The 13,511-nt window shown below is 45.3% G+C and overlaps 1 protein-coding gene across 10 annotated transcripts in view; it reads left to right on the top strand.

Moving 5' to 3' along the window:
- NDST2 (N-deacetylase and N-sulfotransferase 2) overlaps positions 1-13,511 on the top strand; it is a 218,711-nt gene that overhangs the window by 72,964 nt on the left and 132,236 nt on the right. For 9 of the 10 annotated variants that reach the window (XM_073352885.2, XM_073352875.2, XM_073352877.2 and 6 more), the window contains one exon: positions 5,470-5,553. The exons of the other annotated variant lie outside the window; for it this stretch is intronic. The gene's annotated coding sequence lies outside the window, so the exon portion shown is untranslated. The remainder of the gene's footprint in view (positions 1-5,469; positions 5,554-13,511) is intronic. 10 annotated transcript variants of the gene reach the window in all.

Here is a 13,511-nt window from a genome sequence, read left to right as displayed (position 1 = left end):
GTGGATCTGAGAGCAGACTTCTGCCCTGTAAGCACAATAAGGGTAATGTGATCTAGAGGACTGAGCCTCCTGAAGTCTAATCCCAGGTTGGGATTTGCTGTGAAACTGTGGGCAAGTCATTTAATTTTCTGTTTCTCCAGCTGTAGAATGACGATATTTACTCACCTTCGTAAAATGCTTTGAGATCCTTGGATAAGCACAGAGTATTATCTTCCAAAAGAAGGTCAGGCCAAGCAGCATAGATTGCCAAGAACCCACTGCTTCCCCCAGTGGTATTATCCCAGTGTAGCACACTGGCTTGTGCAAATGACACTGTTTCCTGGCAGTTGATCTCAAGAGAGTATGGGCCCAGTTACATCTTCTGTTTAAAGGAGTTCTCCCTTAGCTCAATGGGAAGTGGGGGTGGTTTTGGAGCTAAAGGACAAGGTTTCTTGTCTCATCTCCACAGTTATAAGCACTTTAGCTAGTAATTGTGTTTGTTGTTCAAAGCTCATGGATTTGTTGCCCTAGGATGCATGATGCAAACATTGTTGGATACCATTAACAGTAGGTCTTATCAGCTGCAAGCAGCAGCACCTGCCTTTAATTCAAAATCCATGCGCCTGGAGCAATTGGTGTATTTTAAATATGTTTAAATGAATAATAAACTTTGACTTGTGACAAGTAGAGTGAATAAGTAGAATTCTCTGTCTGATGGATGTAAGTGGTATCTGGAATCAGCTGAAGAATATAGTCTCGTACAATCAAAGTGAAATACTGTAGATGTTTTTGGAAAGCTTGGTTACTAGCTCAAAGAAGCTCAGGGCTAAGATCCAGGCCAGTAAGTACTAAGTATTGTAGTGCTTTGTGTTGTGCGTACATTGACTGCCATGCTTAACTAAGTATATTACTTTTGTGGGCTGTTTTTGAGTCTAGAGAGCCAGATCCTAATAAAATCCTTGAGAATAGATCCCTGAGCACCATTTTCAAATTATCTTTTGCTGGGGTCTTTTTGGGAGTGCCTGGGGATGCAGGGGAGTGAACAGGAGCCTGGTTCCTTGCACATGATTAAAGTGTCAGAAGAGAGGATCTCAAGGGCTGCAAAGAGGATGTGGGAGAACAAGATCCTGTTCTTTTTGGACTTCTGACCTAGCACATAGGCAGGCTGCACAATGTGTAGTCTGGCCAAGCTCAAAATAAAGTATTTGGGTCAGACTTTTCCTCCAGGGATGTTCAGTGCTCAGAATGTTTGTTAGAGAAGATTGAGAGAAGGCAAATAATCCTGTACTGCGCTCTGCTGCAGACTTCACCTATGCTTGAATAACAGCTTTCTTCTTGGGACAGACTCATTCTATTTGATGTCTCTCTTCTTTGTATAGAGCCATATCTCTCCACTATGAACTATAGAAAGAAAAGGAGTACTTGTGGCACCGTAGAGACTAACAAATGTATTTGAGCATAAGCTTTCGTGAGCTACAGCTCACTTCATGAGATACATGCAGTGGAAAATACAGTGGGGAGATTTTATATACACAGAACATGAAACAATGGATGTTACCATACACACTGTGATGAGAGTGATCAGGTAAGGTGAGCTACTACCAGCAGGAGAGAAAAAAAAAACCTTTTATAGTGATAATCAAGGTAGGCCATTTCCAGCAGTTGACAAGAACGTGTGAGGAACGGTGGGGGGGGGGGAGGAAATAAACATGGGGAAATAGTTTTACTTTGTGTAATGACACATCCACTCCCAGTCTTTACTGAAGCCTAAATTAATGGTGTCCAGTTTGCAAATTAGTTCCAATTCAGCAGTCTCTCGTTGGAGTCTGTTTTTGAAGTTTTTTTGTTGAAGAATTGCCACTTTTAGGTCTGTAATCGAGTGACCAGAGAGATTGAAGTGTTCTCCGACTGATTTTTGAATGTTATAATTCCTGACATCTGATTTGTGTCCATTTATTCTTTTACGTAGAGACTGTCCAGTTTGGCCAATGTACATGGCAGGGGGGGGCATTGCTGGCACATGATGGCATATATCACGTTGGTAGATGTACAGGTGAATGAGCCTCTGATAGTGTGGCCGATGTGATTAGGCCCTATGATGGTGTCCCCTGAATAGATACGTGGACACAGTTGGCAACGGGTTTTGTTGCAAGGATAGGTTCCTGGGTTACTGGTTTTGTTGTGTGGTGTGTGGTTGCTGGTGAATATTTGTTTCAGGTTGGGGGGCTGTCTGTAAGCAAGGACTGGCCTGTCTCCCAAGATCTGAGAGAGTGATGGGTCATCCTTCAGAATAGGTTTTAGATCCTTGATGATGCGCTGGAGCGGTTTTAGTTGGGACTGAAGGTGATGGCTAGTGGTGTTCTGTTGTTTTCTTTGTTGGGTCTGTCTTGTAGTAGGTAACTTCTGGGTATTCTTCTGGCTCTGTCAATCTGTTTCTTCTCTTCAGCAGATGGGTATTGTAGTTGTAAGAACACTTGATAGAGATCTTGTAGGTGTTTGTCTCTGTCTGAGGGGTTGGAGCAAATGCGGTTGTATCGTAGAGCTTGGCTGTAGACAATGGATCGTGTGGTGCGATCTGGATGAAAGCTGAAGGCATGTAGTTAGGCATAGCGGTCAGTAGGTTTCCGGTATAGGATGGTGTTTATGTGACCATCACTTATTAGCACTGTAGTGTCCAGGAAGTGGATCTCTTGTGTGGACTGGTCCAGGCTGCGGTTGATGGTGGGATGGAAATTGTTGAAATCATGGTGGAATTCCTCAAGGGCTTCTTTTCCATGGGTCCAGATGATGAAGATGTCTTCAATGTAGCGCAAGTAGAGTAGGGGCATTAGGGGACGAGAGCTGAGGAAGCGTTGTTCTAAGTCAGTCATAAAAATGTTGGCATACTGTGGGGCCATGCGGGTACCCATAGCAGTGCCGCTGATTTGAAGGTATGCATTGCCCCAAATGTGCAATAGTTATGGGTGAGGACAAAGTCACAAAGTTCAGCCACCAGGTTTGCCGAGACATTATCGGAGATACTGTATTCTGACGGCTTGTAGTCCATCTTTGTATGGAATGTTGGTGTAGAGGGCTTCTACATCCATAGTGGCTAGGGTGGTGTTTTCAGGAAGATCACCGATGGATTGTAGTTTCCTCAGGAAGTCAGTGGTGTCTCGAAGATAGCTAGGAGTGCTGGTAGCGTAGGGCCTGAGGAGGGAGTCTACATAGCCAGACAATCCTGCTGTCAGGGTGCCAATGCCTGAGATGATGGGGCGCCCAGGATTTCCAGGTTTATGGATCTTGGGTAGCAGATAGAATACCCCTGGTCTGGGTTCTAGGGGTGTGTCTGTGCGGATTTGTTCTTGTGCTTTTTCAGGGAGTTTCTTGAGCAGATGGTGTAGTTTCTTTTGGTAACCCTCAGTGGGATCAGAGGGTAATGGCTTGTAGAAAGTGGTGTTGGAGAGCTGCCTAGCAGCCTCTTGTTCGTATTCTGACGTATTCATGATGATGACAGCACCTCCTTTGTCAGCCTTTTTGATTATGATGTCAGAGTTCTTTCTGAGGCTGTGGATGGCATTGTGTTCTGCACGGCTGAGGTTATGGGGCAAGTGATGCTGCTTTTCCACAATTTCAGCCCATGCACGTCGGCGGAAGCACTCTATGTAGAAGTCCAATCTGCTGTTTCGACCTTCAGGAGGAGTCCACCCAGAATCCTTCTTTTTGTAGTCTTGGTAAGAAGCTCTCTGTGGGTTAGTATGCTGTTCAGAGGTTTGTTGGACACGCCTGCTGGTAATAGCTCACCTTACCTGATCGCTCTCGTCACAGTGTGTATGGTAACACCCATTGTTTCATGTTCTCTGTGTACATAAAATCTCCCCACTGTATTTTCCGCTGCATGTATCCGATGAAGTGAGCTGTAGCTCATGAAAGCTTATGCTCAAATAAATTTGTTAGTATCTAAGGTGCCACAAGTCCTCCTTTTCTTTTTGCGGATACAGACTAATACGGCTGCTACTCTGAAACCTATGAACTGCAGAGTGCTTCTTTATTCTCCACTTCTGGGCTCAGCAGGCCTACAGTTTACATGTGCTGTACAGTGGGTTGCCCAGGGGTATTTTGTGGAAAAGACAGCTATGTTGTTAAAACCGAGATTTCTCCCCTCCAGAATAGTTAAGGATTTTTTTTTTACTGTCTGACATTGTGATTTTGAAAGGTTTTTGTTGTTGAGCGAAGAGGAGATTGTTCCTGAAGTGTGCGTGAAGGCGGGGCTTATCACGGTGTGCTCTAGACAGGAAGCGATACAGGACTGACTGTTTAGGTCTACTATTGTTGAGCCCCTGCCTCCTCAGCAGATGATAGAGAGGAAAATGAGCCTATCAGTAATAAACAGTTTGTTTTCCTCTTACCTTGCAGGTTTTCTTTCCTGTGTGTGGCCTTGCCATGTCACTGATACCCATGTAATGATGAGGTTTGCAGTGGCAACATTATAAAACACTACAGTCACAGTTACAGGGCAAGCTGTGCTTTAGACTCCTTTTGAATATAGCTTCTGGAGTACAGCTTCACCCCTCTCTGGGCGGGATCACATGCCACATGGTCTATACCATTCTTAGACTGAATTTCTGTGCTGGGCAGCCCCCCTCTCCACCTCCCGTTTACCAAATATAGTAACATGACAGGCCCACCTGTGTTTGGCACCTGTTAGCCCTTTTCCTCTGGTTCCAGTGGTGGATGGAAGTAACTCAAAACCAGCTTCTTCAAACAGAATATTATTTATTTACCCAAAGCTGAATGTAGCAAGCAGAAAAAAGGGATAAAACAACAAAAGGCCTGTATGCCTCAGTCAGGCCTAAACTTCATCCTTTCCTTGCTAGTTTTGGGTGAGTTCTACTCACCCCAGATGCCCTGCTCCTGGGGGAGACAGACCCTGCAGCATTCTCTCTTTTTCTCTCTCTCTCTCTCTCTGTCAGAGGCTCATTTCCAGCTGCTGCCCACTCACCTGCCTTCCTCTCTAGTCCAGTGTCTTTACTGGTTTAGTGCCCCTTTTTCCAGGCCAGAGCCTAGGATCAGAATGAACCTTGCCAACCTGGCTTGAGCCAGGTAGGTGGGCATTCCCAATTAGTAGCTCTCCCATTGTTCCCTTAAGGTACCTCATAGCTGTAATTGTTTTGATTCCTGTTTGTTTCCCTGTAACAGCCTCCTTTCATTTAATTCCTTGCGGTCAGGCTGGACAATAGCAAATTGGTAAACAGACATGCCTATGGTAATCATAGAAATAATCTGAATATCTCCCTTATTTTCTATGGCTACAATTTTAAAATCAGAGTTGAATCTGAAAATGCAGGTTCCTTTATAACCGCTGATGTTCACAGATGATTTCCTAAGGGGTTGATCTCCCTCTCCTCAAATGGAGACGGGTACCACAGGATGTGTCTGTTCTGGAAAACATCACTGCTTCACTCTACTTGGTATCGGTATGTTAAACTAAGCTGTTCTTCCTCTTGACAGGTGCACAGTGCCCTTTGCTCAGTCTGCTTTTGGTGCAGTGTAGCCTGGCTCTTCCTCTGACTCTGCACACAGCTGCTCAGCAAGGTAAGAGAAAAATGGATGTAACTGTGATCATTTTGGATTGGGTGGTGTGGGGCAAGGGATAGGATGAGAGCAGTCCTGTTCCTGGGATCTTTGGTTTGGCATGTTGCTTACCACTATGGAAAATGGCCATTTTCTCATTCTAGGAGATGGTGATGAATTCACCTTTCTCTCATTGGGTCATAGTACACTCTGCTCTCCCTTTTCTGTTGCCGTTTGTGAGGTGCCTTAGAGTACAAATAATGTTTTGCAGTTCTTTAGAATGTCTCAACATTAAAAAGCACCCTGGGACAGGGAGTGTCCTTTTGTTCTGTGTTTGTATGGTGTGTAGCACAATGGAGTCCTGGTGTAAGATTGAGATCCTAGATGCCACCATAATACATATCATATCATATCTCTGTGAAATAGATAAATGTTTACACAATTTTACATCTGGGTAAACTGAGGAATGGCAAGCAAGTTAAAGATAGCATTTTAGACTAGAACCAAGACTCACTGGATAATGCATCCTTCTTGCAAAACATAAAGAAACTATAACATCCTGGAGTGTGATGCAGGTGTCAATAAGTAATCTTTTCTGTCCTGTCCAATATGCACTTGAAAGTCGGAATGCTTTGTGCAGGGTTGTTCGAGGGGACATTGGAAGGCTGCAGTTGGCCTCTCCAGAGTGCACCTATAACTGTGTTTTTAGTGCCAGTTAGCTGTAAATTCAAAAGCAAATCTGGTCCTTATGTAATGATTCACATCCATCCACAGTTGGATAGGAACAATTGCCAACATATTAAGAGAGCTAACACATGCTCCATTGTATGAACTGCACCTGTGTTCCAGCTCTTCCCAGGTGTAGGTGAATCCCGTTCTTTGAAGGCAGAGTACGGTATGTACACAAATATATAATGTTGAACAGAAGCTGGGGAGGAAATGAAGCCAGTTGTGCTCTGCATGCAGAGGGAATGACTGGCTGGCTGGTGTAAAGGCACAGATTAACCCAGGCACAGCACCAAGCACTCAAGAGAGGTTTTTGGTAGGAGAGGGTTATGCCTCACTGCCAGACTGTTGGAGTCTCTTCCCTTGTTTTTTCTCACTCACCCTCCAAATCTCCTCAATTTCCTTTCTTTCTCCTTCTCTTCTGCTCTCCTCCTCCCTCCTCTGTTGTCTACCCATTATTCAGAAGGTAGCACATAGTGGCTGTTAGGAATATATTGTAGTAGAAGAGGTGGTCTGAGGATTATGAAAGAGTTAATCGGTGGAACAGCAGATTGAGGGGTAATTTTAGGTTGTCTTCCGGGAACAGTAGAGATAAGAGATTATGACTGATATCTCCCCAGCACTCTCTCAGCTGCTTATCAGCATGAGGTTCAGGGCTGTGTGTTTGTGACCTGAAAAGGATGTTCCAGCACAAGGTTTCCAGCCCTGTGGGTCTGCTCCTCTCATGTCGCCTTGTACTGTAGTAATTACTGTAATGACTGAGAAGGGGGTATATTAGAAGGGGAGATGCAGAGTCACACATCTTGGTCTGGTTTGTGTGCAGCCCTTTTTGTGTTTAATGTCCATACCTGTTTCCAAGTTAGGGCTAGTCAATGCTGGAAAATGAAGCCATGTTATAACACGTGCTAGCACACACCACATTAAACACTCTGTGGAGAGGTTAGCCATGACCAGCTCACATGATTTTAAAAGATGACAGTCCTTGTGTACACTAAGTGCTAAGTTGTGCATTACAACCAATATCATTTCCCAGAGTGACAAGCCCTTAGATCTCCCTGCTAGCTTGGAGACTTGCTTAATGAGCTCCCTGGCACGCAGTAGTGACATTAACTGGCCTTGGTGGTGGCTGCTGGCCAAATCTCCCTGTGCTACCATTTTATTGCTTTTCATGCTGGCTAACCATTATTTCAGGAGTTGGTCAGTCTGTGCCTTTACCCAGAGTGTCTCTTAGCACCACAGGTAACAGTATGGGAGAGCTATAGTCTCAGCATCTCTCAGCGGGATGGTGGTTCCTAATCACTGGTACTTAAAATTCTGAGCCCTGGTGTTCTGCCTCAACACACTTCACTCACTTATGCCTTCTGTAAAGTACACTGGCTCTTGGGCTGATCCTGACACCAGTGTTGTGCAGAAGAGGAGGGATGTTATTGCTGGGTACAGGAGAAGGGAGAGCAAGGCCATGGTCAGATGGTACAGTCAATTCCATAGTTGGGTAAGGGTATAGTGGCCAGAAAAGGTTGAATCCTAGCATGAGGTAATGGTGTAAGGAAGGTGTACTGGTTGTGAGGGTAGCTTGGAGGGCTTCCAGCCCCATCCTTCCCGCAGCAGTGCTGTAGTGGGAGGGAGTATAATTCCCTTCTTACTTCTCCCTCTTTTCTGTGTTGCTCTGTCCCCTTCGCTCCCTTTCCATACTCTGCCCTCATTATTGTATCTGAAACATTGTAAAATATTGTATCTGCTGGCACTTAACATTAAAAAGGTTGCAGAGCAGTTTTTAAACTAAGAGACGTGGGAAAGCTGATTGCTGCAGAGGAGCATATGGATAGGACAGAGACTTCTCTTAGAGGAGAGTCTATTGATAGAGAGTCTCTAGGTTTTAGTCAGGAGGAGAGGATGGAAGAGGGTCAAGTATGGGCCAGATCAGATAAGAAACATTCACATAAAGAATCTGACACATCAAAAAAGGGCAGACAAATAAACGGTGACAAGTTTTTAAAGTTCTTGTACACATGCTAGAAGTCTAAATAATAAGATGGGTGAACTAGAGTGCCTCATGTTAAAGAAGGATATTGATATAATAGGCATCACAGAAGCCTGGTGGAGTGAGGACAATCAATGGGACACAATCATTCCGGGGTACAAAATATATCAGAAGGACAGAACAGGTCATGTGGGGGTGGGGGGGTGGAGTGGCACTACATGTGAAAGAAAATGTAGAATCAAATGAAATAAAAATCTTAAATGAATCCACATTTTCCATAGAATCTCTAAGGATAGTAATTCCATGCTCCAATAAGAATATAACAGTAAGGATCTATTATTGACCACCTGACCAGGACAGTGAAATGCTAAGGGAGATTAGAGAGGCTATCAAAATAAAGAACTCAATAATAGTGGGGGATTTCAGTTATCCCCATATTGACTGGGTACGTGTCACCTCAGGACGAAATGCAGAGACAAAATTTCTCGATACTTTAAATGACTGCTTCTTGGAGCAGCTGGTACAGGAACCCACAGGGGACAGGCAACTCTTGAGCTAGTCCTGAGTGGAGCGCAGGATCTGGTCCAAGAGGTGACTATAACAGGACCACTTGGAAATAGTGACCATAATATAATAACATTTAACATTTCTGTGGTGGAAAGAACACCTCAACAGCCCAACACAAGTGGCATTTAATTTCAGAAAGGGGAACTATGCAAAAATGAGGAGGTTAGTTAAACAGAAATTAAAAGGTACAGTGACTAGAGTGAAATCCCTGCAAGCTGCATGGACGCTTTTCAAAGACACAATAATAGAGGCTCAACTTAAATGTATACCCCAAATTAAAAAACACAGTAAAAGAACTAAAGAAGAGCCACCATGGCTTAACAACCATGTAACGAAGAGAGGGAAGAGCATCTTTGCAAGCAGGCTGGCTAACCTAGTGAGGAGGGCTTTAAACTATGTTCACCAGGGAAAGGGGACCAAAGCAATGAGCTAAGTGGGGACGTGGGATACCGGGAGGAAGCACGAACAGGAGAGCGCGAGAGGGGAGGGCTCCTGCCTCATACTATGAAAGCAGGACAAACAGCAAGTTATCTCAAGTGCCTGTACACAAATGCAAGAAGCCTGGGAAACAAGCAGGGATAACTGGCAGTCCTGGCACAGTCAAGGAATTATGATGTGATTGGAATAACAGAGACTTGGTGGGATAACTCACATGACTGGAGTACTGTCATGGATGGATACAAACTGTTCAGGAAGGACAGGCAGGGCAGGAAAGGTGGGGGAGTTGCATTGAATGTAAGAGAGCAGTATGACTGCTCAGAGCTCCGGTATGAAACTGCAGAAAAAACCTGAGAGTCTCTGGTTTAAGTTTAGAAGTGTGAGCAACAAGGGTGATGTGGTGGTGGGAGTCTGCTATAGACCACCAACCAGGGGGATGAGGTGGACGAGGCTCTCTTCCGGCAGCTCACGGAAGTTACTAGATTGCAGGCCCTGGTTCTCATGGGAGACTTCAGTCACCCTGATATCTGCTGGGAGGGCAATACAGTGGTGCACAGACAATCCAGGAAGTTATTGGAAAGTGTAGGGGAAAATTTCTTGGTGCAAATGCTGGAGGAACCAACTAGGGGCAGAGCTCTTCTTGACCTGCTGCTCACAAACTGGGAAGAATTAGTAGGGGAAGCAAAAGTGGATGGGAACCTGGGAGGCAGCGACCATGAGATGGTTGAGTTCAAGATCCTGACACAAGGAAGAAAGGAGAGCAGCAGAATACGGACCCTGTACTTCAGAAAAGCAGACTTTGACAACCTCAGGGAACTGATGGGCAGGATCCCCTGGGAGAATACCATGGGGGGGAAAGGAGTCCAGGAGAGCTGGTTGTATTTTAAAGAATCCTTATTGAGGTTACAGGGACAAACCATCCCGAAGTGTAGAAAGAATAGTAAATATGGCAGGCAACCAGCTTGGCTTAACAGTGAAATCCTTGCTGATCTTAAACACAAAAAAGAAGCTTAGAAGAAGAGGAAGATTGGACAAATCACCAGGGATGAGTATAAAAATATTGCTCGGGCATGCAGGAGTGAAATCAGGAAGACCAAATCACAGCTGGAGTTGCAGCTAGCAAGAGATGTTAAGAGTAACAAGAAGGGTTTCTTCAGGTATGTTAGCAACAAGAAGAAAGTCAAGGAAAGTGTGGGCCCCTTACTGAATGAGGGAGGCAACCTAGTGACAGAGGATGTGCAAAAAGCTAATGTACTCAATGCTTTTTTTGCCTCTGTCTTCACGAACAAGGTCAGCTCCCAGACTACTGCACTGAGCAGCACAGCATGAGGAGGAGGTGATCAGCCCTCTGTGGAGAAAGAAGTGGCTCGGGACCATTTAGAAAAGCTGGACGAGCACAAGTCCATGGGGCTGGATGCGCTGCATCTGAGAGTTCTAAAGAAGTTGGCGGCTGTGATTGCAGAGCCATTGGCCATTATCTTTGAAAACTCATGGCGATGGGGGAGGTCCCGGACTACTGGAAAAAGGCTAATGTAGTGCCCAACTTTAAAAAAGGGAAGAAGGAGGATCCGGGGAACTACAGGCCAGTCAGCCTCACCTCAGTCCCTGGAAAAATCATGGAGCAGGTCCTCAAGGAATCAATTCTGAAGCACTTAGAGGAGAGGAAAGTGATCAGGAACAGCAGCATGGATTCACCAAGGGAAAGTCATGCCTGACTAATCTAATTGCCTTCTATGACGAGATAACTGGCTCTGTGGATGAGGGGAAAGCAGTGGACATTGTTCCTTGACTTTAGCAAAGCTTTTGACATGGTCTCCTACAGTATTCTTGCCAGCAAGTTAAAAAAGTATGGGCTGGATGAATGGACTATAAGGTGGATAGAAAGCTGGCTAGATTGTCAGGCTCAATGGGTAGTGATCAATGGCTCCATGTCTAGTTGGCCGCCGGTATCAAGTGGAGTGCCCCAGGGGTCGGTCCTGGGGCCAGTTTTGTTCAATATCTTCATAAATGATCTGGAGGATGGTGTGGATTGCACCCTCGGCAAGTTTGCAGATGATACTAAACTGGGGAGCAGAGGTAGATACGCTGGAGGGTAGGGATAGGATACAGAGGGACCTAGGCAAATTAGAGGACTGGGCCAAAAGAAATCTGATGAGGTTCAACAAGGACAAGTGCAGGACTCTGCACTTAGGACGGAAGAATCCAATGCACTGCTACAGACTAGGGACCGAATGGCTAGGCAGCAGTTGTGCAGAAAAGGACGAAGGGGTTACAGTGGACAAGAAGCTGGATATGTGTCAACAGTGTGCCGTTGTTGCCAAGAAGGCCAATGGCATTTTGGGATGTATAAGTAGGGGCATTGCCAGCAGATAGAGGGATGTGATTGTTACCCTCTATTCGACATTTTTGAGGCCTCATCTGGAGTACTGTGTCCACTTTTGGGCCCCACGCTACAAGAAGGATGTGGAAAAATTGGAAAGAGTCCAGCGGAGGGCAACAAAAATGATTAGGGGACTGGAACACATGACTTATGAGCAGAGGCTGAAGGAACTGGGATTGTTTAGTCTGCGGAAGAGAAGAATGAGGGGAGATTTGATAGCTGCTTTCAACTTCCTGAAAGGGGGTTCCAAAGAGGATGGATCTAGACTGTTCTCAGTGGTAGCGGATGACAGAACGAGGAGTAATGGTCTCAAGTTGCAGTGTGGGAGGTTTAGGTTGGATATTAGGAAAAAGTAACATACTGATGTCAGTACAGAGGTAAATAGAAAGGAGCATCAGCACTGACAAATTAAATGTAAAAATGTAATAAGGAAAGCCAAAAGGAGTTTGAAGAACAGCTAGCCAAAAGCTCAAAAGGTAATAACAATATGTTTTTTAAGTACATCAGATGCAGGAAGCCTGCTAAACAACCAGTAGGACCCCTGGACGATGGAGATACAAAAAGAGCACTTAAAGACAATAAAGTCATCGCGGAGAAACTAAATGAATTCTTTCTTCAGTCTTCATGGCTGAGGATGTCAGGGAGATTCCCAAACCTGAGCCATCTTTTGTAGGTGACAAATCTGAGGACTTGTCACAGATTAAAGTGTCACTAGAGGAGGTTTTGAAATTAATTGAGAAACTTAACAGTAACAAGTCACCGGGACCAGATGGCATTCACCCAAGAGTTCTGAAAGAACTCAAATGTGAAATTGTGGAACTATTAACTATGGTTTGTAACCTGTCCCTTAAATCAGTTACTGTACCCAATGACTGGAAGATAGCTAATGGAACTCCAATATTTAAGAAGGGCTCTAGAGGTGATCCTGGCAATTACAGACCGGTAAGTCTAACGTCAGTACTGGGCAAATTAGTTGAAACAATAGTAAAGAATAAAATTGTCAGACACATAGAAGAACATAAATTGTTGCGCAAAAGTCAACATGGTTTCTCTAAAGGGAGATCGTGTTTTACTAATCTATTAGAGTTCTTTGAGGGGGTCAACAAACATGTGGACAAAGGGGATCCAGTGGACATAGTGTACTTAGATTTCCAGAAAGCCTTTGACAAGGTCTCTCACCGAAGGCTCTTACGTAAATTAAGTTGTCATGCGATAAGAGGGAAGATCCTTTCATGGATTGAGAACTGTTTAAAAAACAGGGAACAAAGGGTAGGAATAAAAGGTAAATTTTCAGAATGGAGAGGAGTAACTAGTGGTGTTCCCAAGGGTCAGTCCTAAGACCAATCCTATTCAACTTATTCATAAATGATCTGGAGAAAGGGGTAAACAGTGAGGTGGTAAAGTTTGCAGATGATACTAAACTGCTCAAGATAGTTAAGACCAGGGGTCTCAAATACGCATGCGGCCCACGGAGTTATTTGCTGCGGTCTGCCAAGCTCCCCGTGGCCCCTCTCTGCCCCTCGAGTTATTTCCTGCAGCCACCAAGCTCCCCTCACCCCCCCCCACCACAGTGTGCTGTGTCCCCACTCCTCTGCCTACCTCTAGGCTCCTCCCACCGCCAAACAGCTGTTTGGCGGCGCTTAGGGCTTTCCAGGAGGGAGGGGGGAGGAGCGGGGAGCTGAACCTCAGGGGAGGAGGCGGAGAAGAGGCGGGGCAGGGGTGGGGATTTGGGTAAGGGTTTGGAATTGGGGCAGGGAAGGGGTGGGAGGAGGTGAGGCAGGGGCGGGGCCTCATGGAAGGGGTGGAGTGGGAGCAGGGGTGGGAGGGTGTCAATGATGCGGTCCTCGGGCCAATGTACTAGTCCTCATGTGGCCCTCCTGGTGATTT

Source organism: Lepidochelys kempii, chromosome 7 (genome assembly GCF_965140285.1).
Source record: "Lepidochelys kempii isolate rLepKem1 chromosome 7, rLepKem1.hap1, whole genome shotgun sequence".
Taxonomy (NCBI): domain Eukaryota; kingdom Metazoa; phylum Chordata; order Testudines; family Cheloniidae; genus Lepidochelys; species Lepidochelys kempii.
Note: the sequence above shows the minus strand (reverse complement) of the source record. Positions and strands in the feature narration are given on the sequence as shown.